A 24,771-nucleotide genomic window follows, 5' to 3' on the forward strand; every position below is an offset into this window, starting at 1 on the left:
CCCAGACCCTATACCTGGGGTCATACAGGCACAGTCTCTGGGATGACCCCATCCCCCAGACCCTGCCCCTGTGGAAACATGTCCACAGTTGGCAGCGTAACCCCACTTCCTAGACCCTATACCTGGAGTTGCACATCCACAGTTTCTATGGTGACCCCCTCCTAAAGCATGCATCTTGGATCACATGTCCACAGCCTCCAGGGAGAGCACCCTCGCCTAAATCTGCACTTTGAATCACACATCCACAGTCCTCAGGATGATACCACCTCCCAGATGAACGAAAGGCATAAAAATAGAGTGCTTTTCAGACATCTATCAGCAACTGTCCAGATTCTAAGATGTGAGAACTCCAGGTTTGCATGAGGCCTTAATTTCCAAAGTCATAGGCAATATATTTCCCTGCATATTCTGAGCCTTGTGAACCCATTCCTAGCTCATATTGGGTCTGCCCCTGAGGAAACAGGCTTGGGAAATTGTCTAAGAGTGCTGAGTGCCATGCTGTTGTTACCTTGATTAGTTGACATTCTAATGGAAATGATCCTGCAGCAAGGAGTTGCAAGCTGCCTGCTTGCACAAGAAATCGAAAAAGTTTGACCAAACCTATTGATGTCATAAGTAGGAAAACATCATTTGAATGGATTATCAGGCAGCTGCCAGCTTTTAACGCCAACAGAGAGAAAATGCTAATTTTACCAACAAGGTTCAATAACCAGGTTCACACTCAGTATGTGTCCCTGCAGTATCCAAGAATTTTCCAAACAGGTCTGGGATCACTGGATCTCTCCTACAGAGATAACTTGATGGAACTTTTACTCTGAAGGGTGAGTCTTGTTGAGGTGAGTCCTTCCCAGAGGCCACAGCTGGGAGGCCTCACACCAAGGCCACAGAAGTGGAGCCCAGAACCAAGGTCACCTGTGAATGAACCTGACTGAGTCCCTTTGCAACTGTTGCCAAAAGCCCCTGATCATCACGAACAAGCTTCCTGACTCCCTACCAGGCAAAGATGCCCACTTCAGTAAACACTCTATGGTGCCCCAACCAATCACCTAACATCCACCTTCAGGAATTTTCTTTGTCTTGAAGCCACGAAAGCTGTCGACTTTCCTCAGTCTGTAAGCAGGTTGGCCTGCTGCACTCACAGTGCCTACTTTATCTCTGCTCTTTGTTCTTAATAAAAACTCACTCTCTTCTGAAACGCTCTATGTCTGGAAATTCTTTTCCAACTTGTGCTCAGACTGCCTCAATAAGTCTCCCATCACCAGGCCTGCTTTCCTGGATCACACTCACCATTTGTTGTCCACCCCCAACTCAGAGCAGAAAGGCCCCCTCGGCTTGGTCCTTCCCTCTACGTCCTGTGCCTGGTCACCAGGAGCTCCCACCGTTCCTGGGCAGGCTGTCTTCTGTGTCCTGGAAAGGTGGAAGAAACAAGAGGTACCCATGAGGTCTCCCACTCCAGCACAGCAACCAGTACCCTGCTACTGACCTCCTCACTCTCAATGAGCTGGGGGTGTTTCAGGGGACATCCCCCAACATGTCCTTGTTCTCATCTAATCCCACACTACCCACATGGGAGTCGCTAAGCTACTCTGTGATGACTGCACAGAGAGAATACTTGTTCACTCTCATCTCCCAGGAGCACTGGATTCTTATGGGCAGGCGCCTCCCAGCCCCTCTGTTGGACAGATCTGACCTTGAGCCCCTCAGAGCAGGACCTGAGGTAACAAACAGCAGCTTCTGGACAGGTCTGTGACCTTGGGCTTCACTGTGTGCAGCCTCCTTCCAGCAGGTTTTCCAGAGACTTCCATTGCACCTGGGCACTGAGCCTGTCTCCACCCACTCCCCCTCCTCTCCCCGAACCCTGGGTCCCTCTCATTAGAAGAAGTCCTTCCTGAAATTCTCTCCCAGTTGTGAACCAGATAAAACAATTAGAAAGCAAGTCAGAGCTGCAGCCCCATATCCATCCTCACCCTCAGGACCCACAGGTGCTCCTGGAACCTTGGCCAGCACAATGAGGCCCATTTTCTGAAACCATAAGTCCAGATGGGCAATGATTGGCTGACCTGACTGGCCTGCCCTTTGGACGTGTGCGTGGGTTGAGATGTATATAAACCCCCTCAAGTGCCTGCAGCTGTACTTGATGCCGTCTTTTCTGTTTAGACATTGCAGGGCCGGTTTGGTGAGAGAGAGTGAGGGACCTTGGCGTTTCAGGGGATCTGGTCTGTGTGGGGCTCTGCTGGACCTTCTTCAGGAGGTGCTAGGCTGTCACTTGCTAAGGATGGACTGTGTCGCCTGTTCTTGCTGTTGGAAATCTTTTCAGGCAGCGGTGAGGAAGCAAGAAAACAGGCAGTGGGAGCAGGACAGGAGGAGTAACTCAGGTAGGAAAGTGGAAAGCTTCCAGGAGATCACCCAGGCCAGGACCATCCTGCCTGATCTACTGGAGCCAACTCAGTAAGTGTGCTATCACTGGAGTGGCTCCAAACACTTTTCTCCAGCCTGTGAGGTCTTTGCACATATTCAATTGTTTTACCTGGGAAGTGTGGATGAGGTTCGGGAGCGGCTAGCCTGGGGGTCAGTCAGTGTTTACTTAGAGATGACTCCGTGGGGGTCTCCCAGCTACCCACTGAAGACCCTCATTGGGAGGGATGGGGGTATGGAGTGTGGAAGTGTTGCTGGCTGCACATGTGTAAGTCCCCACCCCTGACCATCTTCAGAATTGCTCATCCCTGGAGCAAGTATCCTGATTGGGTTTTCACCTGTGTAACTAGTGGCTGCTTAATTAGCAGTGTGAACAGTGATAAAAAAAAATGTCATTAGTCAGGACTGAGATGTTACACCACATGCACCAGTGTAAGAACCTGAGGAGGCATGTGCAGCCAGTACCCCTAGGGACAGGCTTCAGACTTGACCCCTCAACGTTCTGGAGTCCAGCCACTGCTTTAGCATTTCTGAGGATTCAGTGCTGACTCTAAGGGTTCTGTAATACACCCTCCATCTGCCTTTACTGAGACCCACACTTCTAGGATCCTACAGAGCAGGGTCTGTGTGGCTGCTCTGTGGTTTCTCTAACAAATGATCACAAGCTGGGTGAGTTAAAACAACAGTTCATCCTCCCCCAGTCCTGGAGACCAGTCACCTGAGATCAAAGTGGCACAGGGCTGAGGTCCCTCCAGAGGCTGCAGGATAGGGTCCTTCCTGCCCTTTCCAGCTTCAGGGGCTCCAGGGGTCCCTGGGCTTGTGACTCCCTCCCTCCCATCTCTCCTCCAGCTTTAAGAGGCTTCTCTGTGTCCTCTTTCGTCTCTTTGAAGGACTCTGTCAGTTGGATTGAAGGTCACCGTAACCCTCTATGGCCTTACCTTGATATCCTTAACTACATCTACAAAGACCCTTTTCCCAGATACGGCCCTGTTCTGTGGGGACACATCTTTGGTGGCCATCATTCACGCCATTCTCTGTGTATCAAATAACCCTCATTTTAGGAGATCACCACAGGCCCATATAGATGGGCGCAGGCAGTGGCCACACATGTGGAGTCTGGAAAGGATGAGGCCCTTGGAGTCACCTGGAACGGACAAAGGCCTGGCTTCATCACGCAAGGGAAATCGCAGGGAGAAGAGGGGCATGGTCTTGTTCAGGCTTCAAAAAGTTCATGTTGGTGTGGGATATGAGATGCACCGTGGGGGCAGGGAGCTTCGTCAGGGCCTGTTGGAGGGGTTAGGCTTGGGCCAGGGCTGTGGATGCCAAGGGGACTTAGTGTGGGGGTTGGCCATATGCCCTGGAGGAGGAGCTCACAGTCACTGGGGGACAAGGAACTGGGAACCTGGGAGGCCTCCGTGTTCCTGAACCTGAAGAGGAAATGTTAAAATTTTACATCACCTCCTGCTCCTGCCTCTGTAACTCAGATTGCTCCTAGAGAGTCTGGGTCATGTAGGTCACGCAGTCTCAGAAAGTGGGGCTTACAATACCTGGAACTGGAGCTTGCCTCCCTCACCCTTGTCCTGGCCCCTGCAAACCTGCTTAATCATACCTGTCCGCGATAATGCAGAGCCTGCCTCCCTGACTCTCCCCCCACCCCAAGGGGAACTCCCCACTCTGCTGGAGCACTTCCAGTGGCTGTGGGTGGCTGCTGACAGGACTCTGGTCTCCTCAGGACCCACTGGGCCTTAAGCTTCAGGACAGTGTGAGGTTCAGTTCAGGCTGACAGGAGATGGGTCACTACAGGGCCCACGTGGTTTCGGCTTTGGGACATGGTGGGGTTCAGCTCAGGTGGAGGGAAGTCTTGCCTCCTCAGAACCCACTGGGGCTTCAGTTTGGGGGCATTGTGGGGTTCAGTTAAGGCTTATGGAATCTGGTCTCCTCAGGACCCACTTGGGCTTCAGTTTTGGGGCACGGTGGGGTTCAGTTGAGGCTGACAGGACTCTGACCTCCTCAGGATCCTCTGGGGCTTCAGCTTTGGGACATTGTGGGGTTCAGTTGAGTCTGACGGGAGTCTAGTTCCCTCAAGACCTGCAAGGAGGTGGTGCTGCTGAAGGAAAATGTGAGGAAAATTGGAAAGAAGCTTTCTGTGTGTGGCTGTTGCTGAAAGTCTGCCTTATGAGAACCGAGGACTGTTAGGGCTTGATGTGGAAAGTTGTGGGGTTTTAGTCAGTTTTTGTCTGTGGTATAAGATGGTGTCCTGTATTGTTCCTTGGTGTGCGGTTTCCACTTTTCCCAGCACGGTTTATTGGGCAGGGACTGTCCTTTCCTGCGTGTATGTTCTTAGTTCCTTTCAGTTCAGTTCAGTTCAGTTCAGTCGCTTAGTCGTGTCCGACTCTCCGCGACTCCGTGAATCTCAGCACACCAGGCCTCCCTGTCCATCACCAACTCCCTGAGTTCATTCAAACTCATGTCCACAGAGTCGGAGATGCCATCCAGCCATCTCATTCTCTGTCATCCCCTTCTCCTCCCGCCCTCAACCTTTCCCAGCATCAGAGTCTTTTCCACTGAGTCAACTTGTTGCATGAGGTGGCCAAAGTATTGGAGTTTCGGCTTTAGCATCAGTCCTTCCAATGAACACCCAGGATTGATCTCCTTTAGAATGGACTGGTTGGATCTCCTTGCAGTCCAAGGGACTCTCAAGAGTCTTCTCCAACACCACAGTTCAAAAGCATCAATTCTTCGGCGATCAGCTTTCTTCACAGTCCAGCTCTCACATCCATACACGACCACGGGAAAAACCATAGCCTTGACCAGACGGACCTTTGTTCCTTTGCTGTAACTTAGTCACCATGTACCTGTAGGCTTACTTCCAAGCTCTCTTGTCTCTGTGCCTATTTCTGTGCCAATTCCACGTGTCTTCTGGTGACTTTAGGCGCATACTCTAGATTGAAGTCAGGGATAGACATGCCACCAGCCTGGTCTGCTTTCTCAGGGTCCCTTTGGTTCTTCTGGTTCCTGTGTGGCTCCACACAGAAGTGAAGATTGCTTTTGTTTCTGTGAAAAATGTCATTGAAATGTTGGCAGTGATTGCATGAATGTGTATGTTGCTTTGGTTAGAATGGATATTTTAATGGTATTTTCACCCATAAACATGGGATATCTTTTTACTTCTGTCCATTCAGTTTCTTTGATCATTGTCCTTAGTTTTTCGCTTGCAGGTCTTTCTAGTTTTTTGGCGGGGGTGGGAGTGGGGAATGCAGTTTTAATAGGGATTATTTTCTTAATTTCTATTTCTAATTGTTCATTGTTAGTGTAGAGAATTACAAATGATCTTGCAGTTCTACTGACTTTCTTTTTTTTTTTTTGGCCCTGCAGCTCGACATGTTGAATCTTAGTTCCCTGACGAAGGATCAAACCCGGACCCCCTGCAGTGGAAGTGCAGAGTCTTAATCACTGGACTGCCAAGCAAGTCCATGAATTCGCTTTTTAGTTCTGAAAGTTGCTCTGGTGTAGTGTTATGTGGAAAACTAGAATTAAGATATCTCTTAGTTTCAGTTCCATCTGGGTCATCCACAGCACCCAAGGCATGGTGTCTACTAGTATACTCTTCCTACGGTGCCTTTTAATACCATATGGACTAGTACAAGGCAATTAGCATCACTACTTTCATTGAATTTGGTTTGGTTAATCTTGGCCTCTATTGCAATGTTCGATGTAGTCTCTGATTTTCTGGCATGTGACTTACATGGTTGTATTGAAAAGCTATTTACTTTCTAGTAAAATTTCAAATGTTTCAACCTTAAATAGTGGTACAAAATTTTCTGCATTCACACCAAATACTGCAATGTGTTTTACCCACAACAGGGTCACTTTCCTGGGGAACCAGCCCATAACCCCCAAATAGGGGATACTTATGTTTTCCACATTACAATCCTATCCATAGGACCAGTTCAACTTTTATCAGCTCCCCAGTTCAGTTCAGTTCAGTCACTCAGTCGTGTCCGACTGCCCAAGCTTTGTGCAAATGTCTTTCTCCATTCTAATGCAGTTTTCTTTTTCTGGAGCTATCACTGGGGCTTTCCCTCAGGTTAAAAACCTTCATGGATTTAAAGTGACAAGATGGCTATGATCTGGGTGGCTTTTTCTGTGTGGTTTCTTTCACGGAGAATGTTTTCAGTGCTTTTCCATGTTGTTCCACGTGTCATTTTTTCATTGTGTTTACAAACATATAACAACATTTATCATTTGAGTCATTTTAAGTATACACTTCTATAGCATTAACTGCACTCACATTGTAAAAATTTCCCCACCATTCATCTCCAGAATCTTTTCCTTTTCCTGAAGTGACACTGTAACCATTAAACACTCACCACCCTCAATCCCTGGCCATCTTATTCTACTTGGAATTTGTCTCATACTAGTGGAATCATAGAACATTTTTCCTTTTGTGTCAGGCTTGTTTCACTTTGCATAATGACTTGAAGTTTCATCCACATTATAGCATGTGTGACAGTTATCTTGTTTTTAAAGGTTGAATCATATTTCATTGTGCTTATACTACACTGTGCTTATCCAGTTATCTGTTGAACACTTGCGTGGCTTCCACCTTTTGGCTACTGTGAATAATGCTGCTATGAATATGGGGTTCGAACATTTGTTCCAGATCTTGGTTTTAAATATTTTGGGTATATAACCTGGACTGGAATTGATGGGTTCTATGTTAACCCTGTGTTTAAGTTTTTGAGAAACCCCCTACTGTTTTCTTTAGCTCTGGCACTATTTTACTATATTCCTTTATATGACAGAGTAATTCATCTTATGGATGGATCTACCCTATTTGCTCTTTCATTCACCTGTTGGTGGGCATTTTCATTGTTTTTAACTTGGGCTGTCAAGAACACTGCTGCTGGGAATACTGGTGTACAAATTTATATTTGAACATCTGTTTTAAATTCTTTGGAGGTATATCTAGGAGTGGAGTTGCCAAAACATATGATAATTCAGTTAAGTCACTCAGTCATGTCTGACTCTTTGTGACCTTGTGTACTGCAGCACACCAGGCTTCCCTATCCATCACCAACTCCCAGAGCTTGCTCAAACTCATGTCCATCGAGTTGGTGATGCCATCCAAACACCTCACCCTGTTATCCCTTTCTGCTCCTACCTTCAGTCTTACCCAGCACCAAGGTCTTTTCCAACTAATCAGTTCTTCACATCAGGTGGCCAAAGTAGTGCAGTTTCAGCTTCAACATCAGTCCTTCCAATGAATATTCGGGGCTGATTTCCCTTAGGATTGACTGGTTGAATCTCCTTTCAGTCCAAGGGATTCTCAAGAGTCTTCTCCAACACCACAGTTCAAAAGCATCACTTCTTAGGCACTCAGTTTTCTTTGCAGTCCAACTCTAACACCTATACATGACTACTGGAAAAACCATAGCTTTGAGTACACGGACCTTTGTTGGTAATGTCTCTGGTTTTTAATATGCTGTCTAGATTGGTCATAACTTTTCTTCCAAGGAGCAGGCATCTTTTAATTTCATGGCTGCAGTCACCATCTGCAGTGATTTTGGAGGCCCCCAAAATAAAGTCTGTCACTGTTTTCATTGTTTCCCCATCTATTTGCCATGAAGTGATGGGACCAGATGCCATGATCTTAATTGTCCGAATACTGAGTTTTAGGCCAACTTTTTCACTCTCCTCTTTCACTTTCATCAAGAGGCTCTTTAGTTCTTTTCTTTCTGCATAAGAGTGGTGTCATCTGCGTATCTGAGATTATTGATATTTCTTCCTGCACTCTTGATTCCAGCTTGTGCTTCATCCAGTCCCAGGATTTCACATAATGTACCCTGCATATAAGTTAAATAAGCAGGGTGACAATATACAGCCTTGCAATACTCCTTTCCCGATTTTGAACCAGTCTGTTGTTCTATGTCCAGTTCTAACTATTGCTTCTTGACCTGCATACAGATTTCTCAGGAGGCAGGTAAGGTGGTCTTTTATTCCCATCTCTTTAAGAATTTTCCACAGTTTCTGGTGCTCCGCGCAGTCAAAGGCTTTGGCGTTGTCAATAAAGCAGAAGTAGATGTTTTTCTGCATGTTTTTCTCTTTTGCTTTTTCAATGATCCAACAGATGTTGGCAATTTGATCTCTGGTTCCTCTGCCTTTTCTAAATTCAGCTCAAACATCTGGAAGTTCATGGTTCACATACTGTTGAAGCCTGGCTTGGAGAATTTTGAGCATTACTTTGCTAATGTGTGAGATGAGTGCAACTGTGAGGTAGTTCGAACATTCTTTGGCATTGCCTTTCTTAGAGATTGGAATGAAAACTGACCTTTTCCAGTCCTGTGGCCACTGCTGAGTGATGTGATAATTGTATTTTTATGTTTTGGAGAAAATGCTGGTTTTGCACACATTGATCGCACCATTTTACATCTCCCCAAGTTTGAGTTCCAATTTCTGCACATTTTCGCCAACATTTGTCATTTGCTTTATAGTTGATTTCCCCCACGTCCGTCCTCAGTGCCTCACTAAGGAGGAAGTAACAGTGCAGGACCCACATTTGAGGAGAGGGGTTAGCTTCACATACATGGTGGACGGCTGAGTGTCTGCATCAGTTATTTAGAATCTTTCTGCATAGATTTTTAGTCAACACTACTTTTAAAACCTATGTTTTTTGTTTGTTTGTTTGTTTTTTTACCTGTTTTGTACACATGAAAATTATTTTAAACTTTTGGGAACTTCCCTGGTGGTTCAAACTGTAAAAGAATCTGCTTGCAATACAGGAGACCTGGGTTCGATCCCTTGGTGGGGAAGATCCCCTGGAGAAGGAAATGACAACCCACTCCAGTACTCTTGCCTGGAAAACTTCATGGATGGAGGAGCCTTGTAGGCTATGGTCCATGGGATCCCAAAGAGTCAGATATGACTGAGAGACTTCACTTCCACTTTCTTTTGACTATAATCCAGCCAATTAGACAGCTTAGTTCAGTCTTGCTTTGGCTATTGAGAGCTTTTTCCATGCTCTCCTGCTTTTATTTTACATCATTCAGCTTTCATGGGTTTTTTTTGGTTCTTCTTTCTCATATTTTAAGATTATGCTGCTTTACATATTTGCTGTCTCAGTCCTAGTATAAGCCACATATTTAAAGAGGCCTTGTTCCTTTTTATTAAAGAATATTAATAAAAATTTGCATGTGTCAACTTAATAATCTCAGCTGAAAATGCATGGAAATACATATGTATGTATCCCAGACTATGCATACACACGGTTATGAAGATTTTCACAAGGAGCTATGTGTTTCTGTATTAGGCTAAAGATAGTCTATAATGAAATCTCCAACCTGATTTCTTATGGCACAGGTATTATAACCTTCTTCATTTGTCTGCCTGTAACTTCCCACTCCAGTGATAAGAAACCTGGCTTCCACTACTTGTCATTTATCAAATTCAGTGCTTGTTCCACTCGATGACTGATAACGGTAGTTTCAGTCCTGTTAGCTACAACCCCCCACGGAAAAAAACTTACAGAGCCCATTGTTTATATTTGATACATTTTGCCTTTTGCCTGCAGATTATATTCATTTCCACAGTGAACTTAGGTCAGATAATTTTGTCCTAACACTAAGAGTGGCTTTTAAAAATTTTCTTCTTTGTTGATCTCTTGGCTGTGCTGTGTCATGTGGGATTTTAGGTCCCTGACCAGGATTTGAACCCACCTCTCCTGCATTGGCAACGTGGAGTCTTAACCACTGGCCCACCAGGGAAGTCTGAAGCTTTTCATATATTTCTTAATCTGTTAGATTCTTTGTTAAATTCTGCATTCCAGTCTTTGACACTCCCATACCATAAATAAATAAATGTTAATAGGTAATAATTTACTTGTTGGGCTCTGAAAACAAAAATCTATGTGCTTAGATAGATGCATCATGGCAGGTATTCATTACTAAAATACCATGTGAAATATTTCAGCCACATATTCCATAAACTGCTTATCATGTCTGTTTTATCTTTTCTAGAATGTCTTATAAGGTCATACAGTGTGTAGCACTTGAGCTGATTCCTTCACTTAGTAATATAAGTGTTAGATTCATGCTTTTTTTTTTTTTATAAATGGGTTGGTTGTTCATTCCTTTATATCTCTGAACACTACTGTATTGCATTATATGAGAGGAAAAATAATCTTCCCTCTACCCTCAATGCTCTTCATTGAGATGCTCTTAATGAAAGGGAGATGGACTGGAGAAAAGCAATCAGAAATTTAGTATATGCCATACATACTTCCTGCATAGATGAAAGATACCTGGGAAAACTGAGTAACTTTCTGAAATGGTCCAATGTTTTACCTTAAATGCTATCATCAGCTAAGAATGAGAGAAGGTTAGGGGATGGAAGAAGCCATTTAAGGGAGATTATTAAGTGAAGCACAGTAAACAAAGGTATGGTTGTTATGCAGATTAACATCCAGGTCCATTCCATATATCTTCTTGATATTTAGTCAAGTCAAGTCATTATTGATATTTCGTTATCCTCCATTTCCTTGTCCAGAAAGGGACACATTCTTACAGATGGATATATCCTTAACAAATGTAAATCTACTTCATAAAATGGCATTTCTACTTGGTTTTCAAAGATTCTCTGGGGGCTGCTGTTTTTTAAAATTAATCAATCTAAAATAATCCTTTGTCAAATGGGCATATTTTGGGTGTGCTGTTTTGTGCTCCCCATGAAATGTCTGTGTAGTAATTTATCTATGAATGCACATCTAAGGAAGGATATCCTGATATTTTAAAATTTTTAATTATTATGAATTATGAATAGTGCTCTTGTACATTACTTGATGCTAGTTTTTATTTCAGTTTTCCAAAGCAGTTGTCTAAATACAAGAGGTGCACTTCTTGATTCCTAAGGTGAGACTCTTCAGATTTGGAGAAAAGTGCCAAACTGTCTTCCAAAGTTGACTGTGCATGCATTCCACCAGCATCTTGAACATACTCTTGTATGCTTATTTACAATCTCTTTATCTTCTTTGGCCAGGTATGTGTTTCAATCTTCACCAAATTTGGATACTGTGGATACAGTCTTGAATAACTGAACTTTTCTGAGAATCCATCCATTTCTCACATTTATCGATTTTATTGACATACAGTTGTTCATAATAGTTTATTATAATCCTTTGTATTTCTGCATTGTCTGTTGTAACCGCTACCCAGGTGCAGGTTCTGGGAGGTGGTTCACCATGGAGACTGGATGTGTGAGCCCAGGTACAGTACTGGGAGGTGGGGTCAACCTGGAGACTGTGGACGTGTGAGCCTAGGTGTGGAGTGTGGGAGATGGGGTCACCCGGGAGTGAGGACTGTGAAACCAGGTACAGGGTATTGAGGGTGGGATCACCCTGGAGCCTGAACATGTGATCACTGGTACAGGATGTGGGGAGGGGTGTCACTTTTGAGACTGTGGATATGTGACCCCAGGTACAGGTCTGGAGGGTGGGGTCACCCTGGAGACTGTGGATGTGTGACCCCAGGTACAGGGCCTGGGGAAGGGTTTCACCATGGAGACTGGATGTGTGACCCCAGGAAAAGGGTCTGGAGGGTGGGGTCACCCTTGATACTGTGGACGTGTGTCTACAGGTACAGGGTCTGGGAGGGGGTCACCCTGGAGACTGGAAATTTGACCTCAGGTGGAGGCACTGTGAGGTGTTGTCACCCCAGAGACTGAGGACTTGTGACTCCAGGTTCAGAGTCTGGGGGGGATGTTACCCTGGAGACTGTGGACATGAGACCCTGGGTGCAGGATCTGGGTGGTGGGGTCACCCTGGAGACTGTGGATGTGTGAACCCACAAACAGAGTTTGAGTGTGTGTCAGCCTGGAGACTGCGGACGTGTGATCCCAGTTGCAGGGTGTAGGGAGTGGGTTCACCATGAAGATGGTGGATGTGTGACCCCAGGTTCTGGTCTGGAGGGTGCAGTTACCCTGGAAAGTGTGGATGTGTGACCCCAGGTTCAGGGTCTTTGGAGGAGTGTCACCCTGGAGAATGTGGATATGTGACCCCAGGGGAACGGTTGGGAGGAGGTCACCCTGGAGACTGTGGAATTGTGAGCCCAGTTGCAGGGCTTGGGAAGGGGTCACCCTGGAGACTGTGGATGTGTGACTCCAGGTACAGTGTCTGGGAGGGAACACCCAGGGGACTGTAGCTATGTGACCTAGGTATAGGGTTTAGGAGCGTGTCACCCTGCAGACTGTGGACCTGTGACCACAGGTGCATGGTCTGGTGTGGTGGGGTCAGCCTGGAGACTGTGGAAGTGTGACCCCAGGTGCAGGGTCTGGGGTGAGGTCACTCTGGAGACTGTGACAAACGTGCAGGGTTAGGGGATGGGGTCACCTTGGAGACTGGACATGTGACCCCAGGTGCACTGTCTGGGAGGGACATCATCCTGGAGACTGGACACGTGACCATAGGTACAGGGTCTGAATGGGGTCATCATGCACACTTGGATATCTGACCCCAGGTATAGGGTCTGGGACGGGAATGACCCAGGAGACTCTGGACATGTGACCCCAGGTACAGTGTATGGGGAGGTCACTCTGGAGACAGCAGACTTTTAACCACAGGTAAAGGGTCTTCAAGGGGTGTCACCCTGGAGAATGTGGATGTGTAAGCCCAGGTGCAGTGTGTGAAATGGAGTTCATGCTGGAGACTGTGGACATGTGAATCCATCTGCAGGGTAGGGGAGGGCGGTCATCCTGGAGATTGTGGCCACGCGGAAACAAGTACAGGGTCTGGCAGGGGGGTTCACCCTGGAAACTGTAGACAACTCACCCCAGGTACAGATTATGAGAGGTGGGGTCACACTGGAAACTGAGGACATGTGATCCCAATTAGAGTCTGGGAAGGGGGTTACACTAGAGCCTGTGGACCTGTGACCACAGGTTCAGTGTCTGGGAAGTGACATCACACAGGAGACTGTGGACATGTGCAGTCTCTGGAGGGTGCAGGGTCTGGGAGGGAGTCACCCTGGAGACTGGACGTGTGACCCCAGGTACAAGATTTTGGATGAATCATTCTGGAGACTGTGGATATGTGACTCCAGGGGGAGTGTCTGTGAGGGGTTCACCTTGGAGACTGTGTATGTGTGACCCCAGGTACAGGGTCTGGAAGTTGGGGTAACCCTGGTGACTGTGCCCATGTGACACCAGGTACAGCATCTGGGGAGGGTTGTCATCCTGGGCACCATGAACATGTGACCCCAGGTACAGGGTCTGAGATATGGGTCACCCTGGAGACTGAGGCCAAGTAAACTGAGGTCCAAAGTTTGGTGATGTGGGGTCACACTGGAGACTGTGGATGTGTAACCCCAGCTGCAGGGTCTGGGAGGGGTCACCTTGGAATCTATGGACATGTGACCCCAGGTGGAGGAGGGGAATCACATTGGAGACTGTGGCCATGTGACCCCAGGTGCAGCGCTGGAGCCACGGGGTCACACTGGAGACTGTGGACATGTGAGACCAGGTGCATGAACTGGGAAGGGTTAAACCCTGGTGAACATGGGCGTATGACCCCGCTTCAGGATCTGTGAAGTGTGTCACTCTGGAGAATGTGGAAATCTGATCCCAGGGTTCCTCTAGATTTGCAGTGGGGATCATGGGGTTCTTCTCAAGTTGCAGCGGGAAACTCGGGATTCCTCTTGAGTTGTATCAGGGTTCCACTCGAGGTGTGGTGGGGAACTTGGGTTCCTCTTGAGTTGGGGGGTTGCTCAGGGTTCTTCTCAACTTGGTGGGGCCTCCTCTCAAGTTTCCTTGGGGCAATTCATCTCTAGTAGGGATGTGCAGGGTGGCTACTTTCCTGTTGCAATGTGCGGGTGGCTACTCACTAGTTTTGGTGTGGGATTACTCTAGTTGTGGTCAGGGTTAAGTCTGCAATTGTCGGGGGTTCGATTGTCTCTAGTGGTGCTGTGCAAGCTCCTCTCTAGTTGTGGTGTGAGGTTCGCAGCAGAGGGGCTCCTCTTAATGTGTGATGTCCATTGGGTTCCTCTCGAGTAGCGGTGGAGGGCTCCTCTCAAGTTGCAGGGCAGTGTCCTCTCTGGTTGGGGTGTGGGTGGCTCCATGGAGAAGGTCCTCTATTTTTGGTGATAGGGGTTCCTCACTAACATTAGTGGGATTGCTTCTCTCTAGTTGTGAAGGATGCCACTCAACTTACTTCAGGGAGCTCGTCTCTATTTGTGGCAGAGCGGCTTCTCTCTAGGAGTGATGTCCTGGGGGAATCCACTCTAATTTTTCTGGGGGAATCTCCTTCAGTTTTATGCGGGGAGCCCCAGTATCATTATGGCCAGAGGCCTCTTTTCTTGTTATTGCCTAGGGCTCCTGTCAAATTGCAGCAGGGAACACGGTGTGCCTCTTGAGTTACAGCAGGTGACTCAGGCTTCCTTTAGAGTTGTGGTGGAGCCTCCTCTCGAGCCGCAGTGGGGCAGATCCTCTCTAGTAGTGCTGTGCAGGCTAGCCCCTGTCGACCTCCATTGTGTGGGAGGCTACTCTCTAGTTGTGGCATGGGGCTCCAATCTAGTTGCCGTGGGGGTCCACTCTTTATTTGTGGTGGGTCAGCTCCTCTCTACTTGTCCTTTGCAGACTCCTCTCTAGTTGTGTCAGGGGGGGCTCCTCTTTAGTTGCAGTAGTTGGTCTCCTCTCTAGTTGTGGTAGAGTGCTTGCCTCAAACTGTGATGGGGGTGGCTACTGTCTGGTTGTGATGTGAAGGGGCACTTTTTCTAGCTTTAATGTTCAGGAGGCTACTCTCTAGTTGTGGCAATGGGAGGCCTCTTTAGTTGTAACGTGGTGGGCTCCACTCTACTTGTGGAAGGAGGCTTCTGTCTAATTGCGATGTGTGGTATGCTCCTCTCTAATGGCGGTGTTAAGGGGGGATTATCTCTAATTGTGGCAGGGGTCTCCTCTCTAGCTGCAGTGTTGGCCTCCTCTTTCATTTTGATCCATGTAGGAGTTCTACTCTAGTTGTGATGTGCATGGGCACTTTTTTCTAATTGTGATGTGTGGGGCACGCTCATATCTACCTGTGGGAGGGGTGTCCACTTGAGTTGTGGCAGCGGTTCTCCACTCTAAATGCGACGTAAGGGAGGGCGGGGCACCTGTCTAGTTTTGGTAGTGTGCTCCTCTAGTTGCGCTTGAGGGTCAACTATCTAGTTGTGGCGTGTTTTCAACTCTCCAGTTTTGGCGGTTGGACTTCTCTCTAGTTGTGATGTCCCGGGGCGCTCCTCCCTAGCTGTGCTGTGCTTGGGGAAGTCCTCTTTAGCTGTGGAGTGGGAACTCCTGTCTTGTTGCATTAAGCTGTGCAGCTCTTCTCTAGGTGCAGTTTTCTGGCTCATCTCTATTTGTGGTTTGATGGGCTACTCTCTAGTAGTGGAGTAGAGCCTCCTCTCTAGATGAGGATTACGAGATTGCTCCTCTCTAGGGGTGGGGTGCAGGGCCTCCTTTCTTCATGCGGTGTCTGGGTGGGCTCCTTTCTTGTTGTAGTGTGTGGGCTCCTCTGTAGTTGTGGGGTACTCCTCTTGAGTTTCATTGGGAGACTTGGTGTTCCTCTCAAGGTGAGGTGGGGCCTCCACTCGAGTTTTGGTGGGGTAACTTCTAGTAGCATTGTGCAGGGTGACTTCTGTTTAGCTGTGGTGTGTAGGTGGCTAAACTCCCTGCGGCATGTGTCTCCTCTCTAGCTGGTGTGGGGTCAACTGTTAGTTGTGTTGGTCTGGCTTGTCTCTAGTTGTGGTGTGCAGTCTCTTCTCGAGTTGTGTTAGGGATCTCTTCTCTATTTATGGTGTTCGGGGGGCACCTCTAGAGCTGCAGGGGAATGTTCCTCTCGCATTGGGAAGGGGGTTTCCTCTCTGGTAGCGATGGGCACAGGCACTCTTTCCAGGTGCAATATTTGCGAGCCTGCTATCTAGTTTTGTCATGGCCCCCATCTTTAGTTGTGGCATGGGAGCCCCCTCTCTAATTGTGGAAGCAGGCTTCTGCGTAATTGCGATGTGTGGGAATGCTCCTCTCAAGTGGCGATGTTCAAGGGGCTGCTCTCTAGTTGTGGCGTGGGGTCTACTCTCTAGATGTGGTGAGGATACTCTTCTCTGACGGTGGTAGGGGGATGTACTCGACTTGCAGCTAGGGATCGACTCTATTTGCGGTGGAGCAGACCCCCTCTAGGTGCAATGTCCAGGGTTTCCTCTCCTGTGGTGGGGGGACACTCTCCAGTTTTGGTAGGTGGGCTCCTGTCTCGTTGTGGCCATGGGCTTCTCTTGAGCTGTGGTATAGGGCTCCTCTCTTATTCAGGAGGGGACTCGGGGCTCCTCTCTATTTGGGGTGGTGATTCCTCTGAAGGTTCTATGTGGGGAGTTTGTTCTCTCTACTTGTGGCATTGGGGGTTCCTCATTAGTTTTCATGGGGTTCCTCCACTCTAGTTGTGGCAGGCTCATCTCAAGTTACTTCAGGGGACTTGTCTCTATTTGCAGCAGAGGGGCTCCTCCCTAGGTGCAATGTGCTGGAGGGCTCCTATCTAATTTTGGCAGGGCAATCCTCTCCAGTTTTGGTGGCAGGGGGCTCCTAACTTTGTCACTGGGGGCTCCTTCTTTGTGATGTAATAGGGCTTCTTTCGAGATGTGGTGGGGGACTCAGGGTTCCTCTCAAGTTGGGACAGGTGACTTGGGGTTCCTTTAGAGTTGTGGTGGGGCTTCCTCTTGAGCTGCGTGGGGCAGCTCCTCTCTAGTAGTAATTAGCAGGCTGCCTCCCGTCTACTTGTGATGTGTCGTAAGCTACTGTATAGTTACAGCATGAGACTTCACTCTAGTTGCAGTGGGGTCAACTGATGTTTTTGTTTCCACTTCTCTCTAGTTGTGGTTTGGACTCCTCTCTAGCTGTGGTTTGCAGACTCCTCTCTAGTTGTGGCAGGGTAGGACTCCTCTTCAGTTGTGGTATGAAGCTACCTCTCTTGTTGCAGTAGAGTTCTACTCTCGAATTGTGGTGGGGGTGGCTCCTCTTGGGAATCCTCTCGAGTTGTCTCAGTGCTTGGGGCTTGTCTCGATTTGCGATAGGGAACTCGGCATTCCTCTCGAGTCGCAGCAGGGGAATTGGGCCTCTTCTCCAGTTGAGGTGGGTAACTCAGAGTTCCTCTCGAGTTTCAGTGGAAAATTCAGGATTCCTCTTGAATTGTGATGGGGAAACTTGGGGTTCATCTCAAGTCGCAACAGGGGAGTGTCAGGTCTCCTCTCGAATTGAGGCAAGGAACTTGGGTTTCCTGTTGACTTACAGCAGGGGAGTTGGGCCTCTTAAGTTGTGAGGGGAAACTCAGGGTTCCTCTCTAGTTGCAGCAGGGGACTTGGGTTTCCACTCGAGTTGCAACTGGTAACACTGGGTAGCTCTCAAGTTGCAGCATGAATCTTGGGGTTCCTTTTGAGTTACAGCAGGGTACTCAGAGCTCCTCTTGAGTTGTGGCAAGAACTCGGGGTTCCTCTTGAGTTGCAGTGCGGGATTCAGGGTTCCACTTGGGCCATGGTGGGGAACTCAGTTTTCTTCTCAAGTTGGAGGGCTACACATGGTTCCTCTCGTGTTGTGATGGGGCCTCCTCTCGTGCTGTCTTGGGGCGACTGGTCTCCAGTAGGGATGTGCAGGTTGGCTTCTCTCTTGTTACAATGTGTGGGTGACTACTCGCTAGTTTTGGCATGGGGCTTTGCTCTAGATATGGTCGGGGCCAACTCTGTAGTTGTGCTGAGTTCGATTCTCTCTAGTTGTGATCTGCTAGCTTCTGTCTAGTTGTGTTGTGAGGGTTGTCTCTATTAGCAGCTGAAGAGCTCTTCTCTATGTGTGATGTCCAGCAGGCTCCTCTCGAATTATGGGGCTCTGTCCTATCTGGTTGGGGTGTGGGTGGCTTCATGGGAAGGGTCCTCTCTACTTTTGGTGCTAGAGGTTCCTAATATTAGTGGTCTTGCTTCTCTCTAGTTGTGAGTGACTCCACTCGATCTAATTCAGGGAGCTTATTTCTATTTGCTGCAGAGGGACTTCTGTCTAGGTGTGATGTCCTGGGGGACTCCACTCTTTCTGCCAGGGGAATCCACTACAGTTTTGCCAGGGGAGCTCCCGTGTCATTTGGCCAGGTTGTCCTTTCTTGTTACAGCATAGTGTTCCTATCAGATTGCAGTGGGGAACTTGGCATTTCTCTTGGGTTTCAGCAGGGGACTCAGGGTTCCTTTAAGTTGTGGTGGAGCCTCCTCTTGAATTGCACTGGAGCAGATCCTCTAGAAGCGATGTGCAGGCTGACTCCTGTCTTGTTGCAATTTGTGGGACTCTACTCTCTAGTTGTGGCGTGGGACCCCACTCCAGATGCAGTGGGGATCCACTCTTTATTTGTGGCGGGTCGGCTCCTCCCTATTTGTCATTTGCAGACTCCTCTCGAGCTTTGGCAAGGGGGCTCCTCCTCTCTAGTTGTGGCGGTGGGGGGGTCCTCCTTAGTTGTGTAGTTGGGCTCCTCTCTAGTTGTGGTAAAGAGCTCTTCTCAAATTGTGATGGGTGTGGCTCCTGTCTGGTTGTGATGTGAAGGGGACTTTTTCTAGTTGCAATGTGGAGGGGGCTACTCTCTAGTTGTGGTAGTGGGTGTTTTCTTCAGTTGTGGCATGGTGGGCTCCTTTCTACTTGTGGCAAGGGGCTTCTGTCTAATTGTGATGTGTGGGTATGCTCCTCTCTAATGGCGATGTTCAGGGGGGCTTATCTCTAGTTGTGGCAGGGGTCTCCTCTTTAGTTGCAGTGTTGGCCTTCTCTTTCATTTTGATCCATGTGGGAGTTCCACTCTAGTTTTGATGTGTGTGGGCACTTTTCTCTAATTGGGATGTGTTGGGCGTGCTCCTATCTATCTGTGCAAGGGTTATTCACTCTGGTTATGGCAGTGCTGCTCCACTCTAGTTGCGATTTAAGGTGGGGTTGGCACCTCTGTAGTTGCAGCGATATGCTCCTTACGCCTGAATGTCAGCTATCTAGTTGTGGTGTGTATTCAACCCTCTAGTTTTGGCAGTTGGGCCTCACTCTGGTGGTGAAGTGCTGCGGTGCTCTTCCCTAGTTGCACTCTTCCTGGGGTTGTCCTCTCTACTTGTGGAGTGGGAACTCCTGTCTTGTTGCGTTGTGCTGTGCTGCTCCTCTCTAGGTGAAGTTTTCTGGCACATCTCTATTTGTGGTTTGAGTGGCTGCTCTCTAGTATTGGAGTGGATCCTCCTCTCTAGATGTGGTGTGCAAGGCTGCCTCTCTCTAGGGGCGGGGTGTGGGGCCTCCTTTCTACATGCAGTGTCTGGTTTGGCTCCTCTCTTGTTGCACTGTATGGGCTCCTCCCAAGTTGTGGTGGGGGACTCCAATCAAGTAGTGTTGGGGGACTTCTTTTTCCTCTCAAGTTGAGGTAGGGCATCCACTCGAGTTTTGGGGGGATGGCTCCTCTCTAGTAGCAGTGTGCAGGGTTGCTTCTGTTTAGTTTCAATGTGTGGGTGGCTACACTACCTGTGGCATGGGGCTCCTCTCTAGTTGGTGTGGGGGGTCAACTCTTAGTTGTGTTGGGTGGGCTCCTCTTGAGTTGTGTTGAGGGAGGTCTTCCCTAGTTGCAGTGTTCGGGGGGCACCTCTGAGTTGTGGTGGGGGTTGCTCTCTGGGAGTGACGTGCACAGGCACTCTTTCCAGGTGTGATGTCCACAAGACTACTCTCTCATTTTGGCATGGCCCCTCCTCTTTAGTTGTGGCGTCTGTGCCTCCTCTCTTGTTTTGGCAGGAGACTTCTGTCTAATTGCATTGTGCTGGAATGCTCCTCTCAAGTGTCAGTGTTCAAGGAGCTGATCTCTATTTGTGGCCTGTGGTCTACTTGCAAGTTTTGGCTAGTTTGTTCCTCTCTGACATTTGTAGGGGTGTCTACTCGACTTCAGGAGTGGGATCGTCTCTTTTTGCTGTGGAAGTGACCCTCTCTAGGTGCAATGTCAGAGGTCTCCTCTCTAGCTGTGGTAGGGGTGATACTCTCCAGTTTTGGTGGGTGGGCTCCTTTCTCATTGTGGTCACTGGCTTCTCTCTTGTTGTGGCATAGGCCTCCTCTCTAACTCAGCAGGGGTTTTGGAGCTCCTCTCTCATTTCAGGGTGCCTCATCTGGGGGTTCTCTGTGGGGTGGGTATTCACTCTACTTGTTGTTTGGGGGCTCCTAACTGTTTTTCATGGGGTTGCTCCACTCTGGTTGTGACTGGCTTCTCTTGAGTTACTTCAGTGGCTTCATCACTGTTTGAGGCACAGGGGCTCCTCTCTAGGTGCAGTGTGCCAGAGGGCTTCTCTCTAGATTTGGCAGGGAAATTCTCTCCGTCTTGGTGGGAGGGGGGACTCCTGGTTTCGTCGCTGGGGGCTCCTTCCTTGTGATGGCAAAGGACTCCCATCGAGTTGTGGTGGAGGACTTAGTGTTCCTCTCGAGTTGTGACAGGTGACTTGGGTTCCTTTAGAGTTGTGGAGGGGCGTCCTCTTAAGCTGCGTGGGGCAGCTCCTCTCTGGTATCAGTTAGCAGGCTGGTTCCTGTCTAGTTGCGATGTGTGGTAGGCCACTGTATAGTTACGGCATGGGGTTCCACTCGAGTGCGGTGGGGGTCAACTGACATTTTTGTCTCTGGTCCCCTCTAGTTGTGGTTTGCAGACTCGTCTACAGTTGTGGCGGGGAGGGGCTCCTCTTTAGTTGTGGTATGGGGATTCCTCTCTATGGTAACATACTCCTCTTGGACTGTGGTGAGGGTGCCTCTTCTCTGCTTGTGATGGGAAAGGGCACTTTTTCCAGTTGTGAGTTGAAGGAATATACTCTCTAATTGTGGCAAAGGACATCCTCTTTTGTTGTGGTGTGTTGGCATCTTCTCTACTCGTAGCAGGGGGCTTATGCTTAGCTGTGATGTGTCGGTGTGCTTCTCTCTATTGGCAATGATCAGCGGGGTTAATGTCTAGTTCCTGTGGGGTTCTCCCCTCTAGTTGTGGTGTGGGGCACCTCTCTTATTACGATCTGAGTGAAAGGTCCTCTCTAGCTGTGGGGGCCTTTTCTCTAGTTGTGTTGTGCAGACTCCTCTCTAGTTGTGGAGGGGTGCTCCTTTCTATTTGTGACAGGGGGCTCTTAGCTAGCTGCAGGGTGCACGAGGCTCTCAACTTGTGGCTGGGGCTCCTCTCCAGTTGTAGCGTGAGGCACCTCTCGAGGTGCTGCAGGAGGCACCTCTCAAGTTTGAGGTGGGGGGTCTTATCTGAAATTGGAGATGGAAATGGCAACCAACTCCAGTACTCATGTCTGGAAAATCCCATGGATGGAGGAGCCTCATAGGCTACAGTCCATGGGGTTGCAAAGAATCAGACACTACTGAGCAAATTCACTTTCAATTTTCATCATAGGCCCCTGGTGGCTAAGATGGTAAAGAATCTGCCTGGGATGCAGGAGACCTGGGTTTGATCCCTGGGTCGGGAAGATCCCCTAGAGAAGTGCATGACAATCCATTCTGGTATTCTTGCCTGTAGAATCCCATGGACAGAAGAGCCTGGCTAGCTACACAGTCCATGGGGTCACAAAGAGTCGAAGACGACTGAGCAGCTAACACCCAATCATCCGTAATTGTGGTGGGGGACTCCTTTCTAGCTGTGGCATGGTGTCTCCTTTCTAGTTGTGTTCTGCTGGTTATCTCCACTTAAGTTTCAGTGGGCAGCTCCTCTCTAGGTGTGGTGGTGGACTCATCTATAGCTGTAATAAGGGGGCCTCTTTCTAGCTGCAGTGCGCAGGCTCCTCTCTAGTTGTACTGAGGTGCTCTTCTTTAGTTGTGATGTCTGTGGGGATTCCTCTCTCATTGCGATGTGCAGGGGGTCTCCTTTCTAGTTGTGATGTGAGGCTTGTCTCTCTTTGCAGTGAATGGGCTCCTCTCTAGATGTGATGTCCGGAGGGCTCCTCTCCCATTGTGGACACGGGCTTCTCTCGAGTTGGGTCGAAGATCTCCTCTTGAGTTTTCTCAGGGTACTCGGAACTCCTCTTGAGATGTGGTTGTGCCTCCTCTAGCATTTGTCATGTGGGGGTTACACGGCAAGGGTCTTCTCTAATTTTGCACTATGGGTTCCTCACTCATCTTGGTGGGGTTGACCCCTCTAGTTGTGACGGGTGGTCAACTCTCTAGTTGTGGTGAGGGAGCTCCTCTCCAGTTGCATTGGGTGGGGCTTTTTCTCAATAGTTGTGGTTTGTCTGGGGGTCTTCTCCACTTGAGGAATGCAGGCTCCTCTGGAGTTTCAGCAGGAGGCTTGTCTATTGTTGTTAGGGCGGGCTCCACTCTAAGTCTAATTCCAGGTGCTCCTGTAGAGTTTTGGGGGCTTCTCTCTAGTTGTGTTGTGCAGGCTCCTCTCTAATGGTGGCAGGGAGGGTGCAACTTTCTTATTGTGGCAAAGGACTCCAAGCTAGTTGCATTGTTCACGGGGCTCTCTAGTTGTGGTGGGGGCATCTCTGTATTTGTGGTCGTGGGCTCCTCCTTATTTATCTCAGGAGACACATATCATTTTGCTGTGAGGGCTTGGGGCTCCTCTAAAAGGAGGCAGAGGATCCTGTCAAGATGAAGCAGGGGGCTCCCCTGGAGTTCCTTTCGGGAGCTCCTCTCTAGTTGTGGTTGGGGACTCCTCTGTGCCTGGGGCATGGGGGTTTCTTTTCTAGTTATGGTGTGCTGGTGAGCTCCTCTCGAGTATCAGTGGGGCCTCCTCTCAAGTTGTGGTTGGGGACTCCTCTCTGCCTGTGGCATGGGGGTTCTTTCTATGTGTGGTGTGCTGGTGAACTCCTCTCGAGTATGAGGGGGGCTCCTCTCTAGTTGTGGTGGGTGATTATCTCTAGCTGTGGTGTGGCTGCTCCCTTCTCTCTGTGATGTGTTGGTGGGTTACTCCCTAGATGCGATGTGCAGGCTCCTTTCTAGTTATGGTGAGGGTCTCTTTAGTTGCAATATCTGAGGGGAGTCCTCTCTCATTGCAATGTGCAAAGGCTTTCTTTCTTGTGGTGGGGTAGCTCATCAATATTTGCCGCAGTGTGACTCCACTCTAGGTGTGATGTGTGGGGACATCGTCTCGCATCGTGTCCAGTGACTTTTCTCGAGTGGCGGTGGAGTTCTTTTCTTGAGTTGTGGCAGTGTACTCAGGGCCCCTCCAGAGTTGCAGTAGTCCCTCTTAGGTTGCGATGGGGGGCTCTTCAGGTGGCTCTGCTCTTCTTTTGACACTATGTGTTCCTCACAAATTTTAGCATGGTTACTCCTCTCTACTTGTGAGGGCCTCCTCTAGATTTACTTCAGCGGGCTCCCCTCTGTTTGCAGCAGAGGAGCTCTTCTCTATGTGTGATGTCTTGGTGGACTCCTCTCTACTTGTGGTGGGGGCAACCTCTCCAATTTTGGCGGAGGTCTCCTCTGTCGTTGTGGCCAGTGACTCCTCTCGTATTGCAGCAAAGAACTCTGTGGTACTTCTCTAGTTGCCTTGGCAGTCATGTTTCTCAGTCATTGCGGAATGCGGGGGACTCTATACACACGCAGTGTGCAGACTCCTCTCTCATTTTGGCGTGTGGTCAACAAGCCGGCTGTGGCCAGGGGCTCTCTCTAGTTGCACTCTCCTAGGGGTTTCTCTCTAGTTGTGGTGTGGTGGCTCTTCAAGTTGTTGCAGTCATTACTCTAGTTGCTGTGAGCAAGGTGCTACTCTCTAGTTGAGGTGGGATATCCAATCTGGTTTTATCCAGAAGGTTCCTCTCTAGTTGCAGTGGAGGTCAACACTCCACTTGTGGTGGGTGGTCTAGTCTCTAACTGTGGTGGGTTCCCCTCTCTAGTTGCATTGGGCAGGGATTTTCTTCAACAACTGCTATGTGTGGTGGGGCTCGTCTCCAAATCTGATATGTGGGCGCCTCTCTAGTTGTGGTGAGCTGCGCTTCTCTAATTGTGCCGTGGGTGCTCCTTTCTTGTAGTGATGTGTGCCTGGGTTACTCTCGTGGTGGCGTGGTGCTCCTGTCTAATCGTGCTGAGTCTTATCTCGATTTGCCATGGGAGCTCCTCTTGCGTTGAGGCAGTGGATTCAGAGCTCCCCTCGAGTTCTGGTGGTGCCTCCTCTCAAGTTGCACTAGGGGGCTTGGGGTCCTTTTGAGTTGCGTTGGGGAACTAGGGGTTCCTCTCAAGTGGCAGCAGTGGACCCAGGTCTCCTGTCGAGTTGTTGCAGGTACTTGGTTTTCCTCTGGATTACAGTGCACAACTCAGATTTCCTCTCAAGTTGCTATGAAAGGCTCCTCTTGATTTGAGGTAGGGGACTCAGAGCTTCTCTCATGTTGCGGTGATGTTACCTCTTGAGTT

The sequence above is a fragment of the Moschus berezovskii genome, chromosome 18 (genome assembly GCF_049115385.1).
Source record: "Moschus berezovskii isolate FMDL1 chromosome 18, NW_MosBer_1.0, whole genome shotgun sequence".
NCBI classification, from domain to species: Eukaryota; Metazoa; Chordata; class Mammalia; order Artiodactyla; family Moschidae; genus Moschus; species Moschus berezovskii.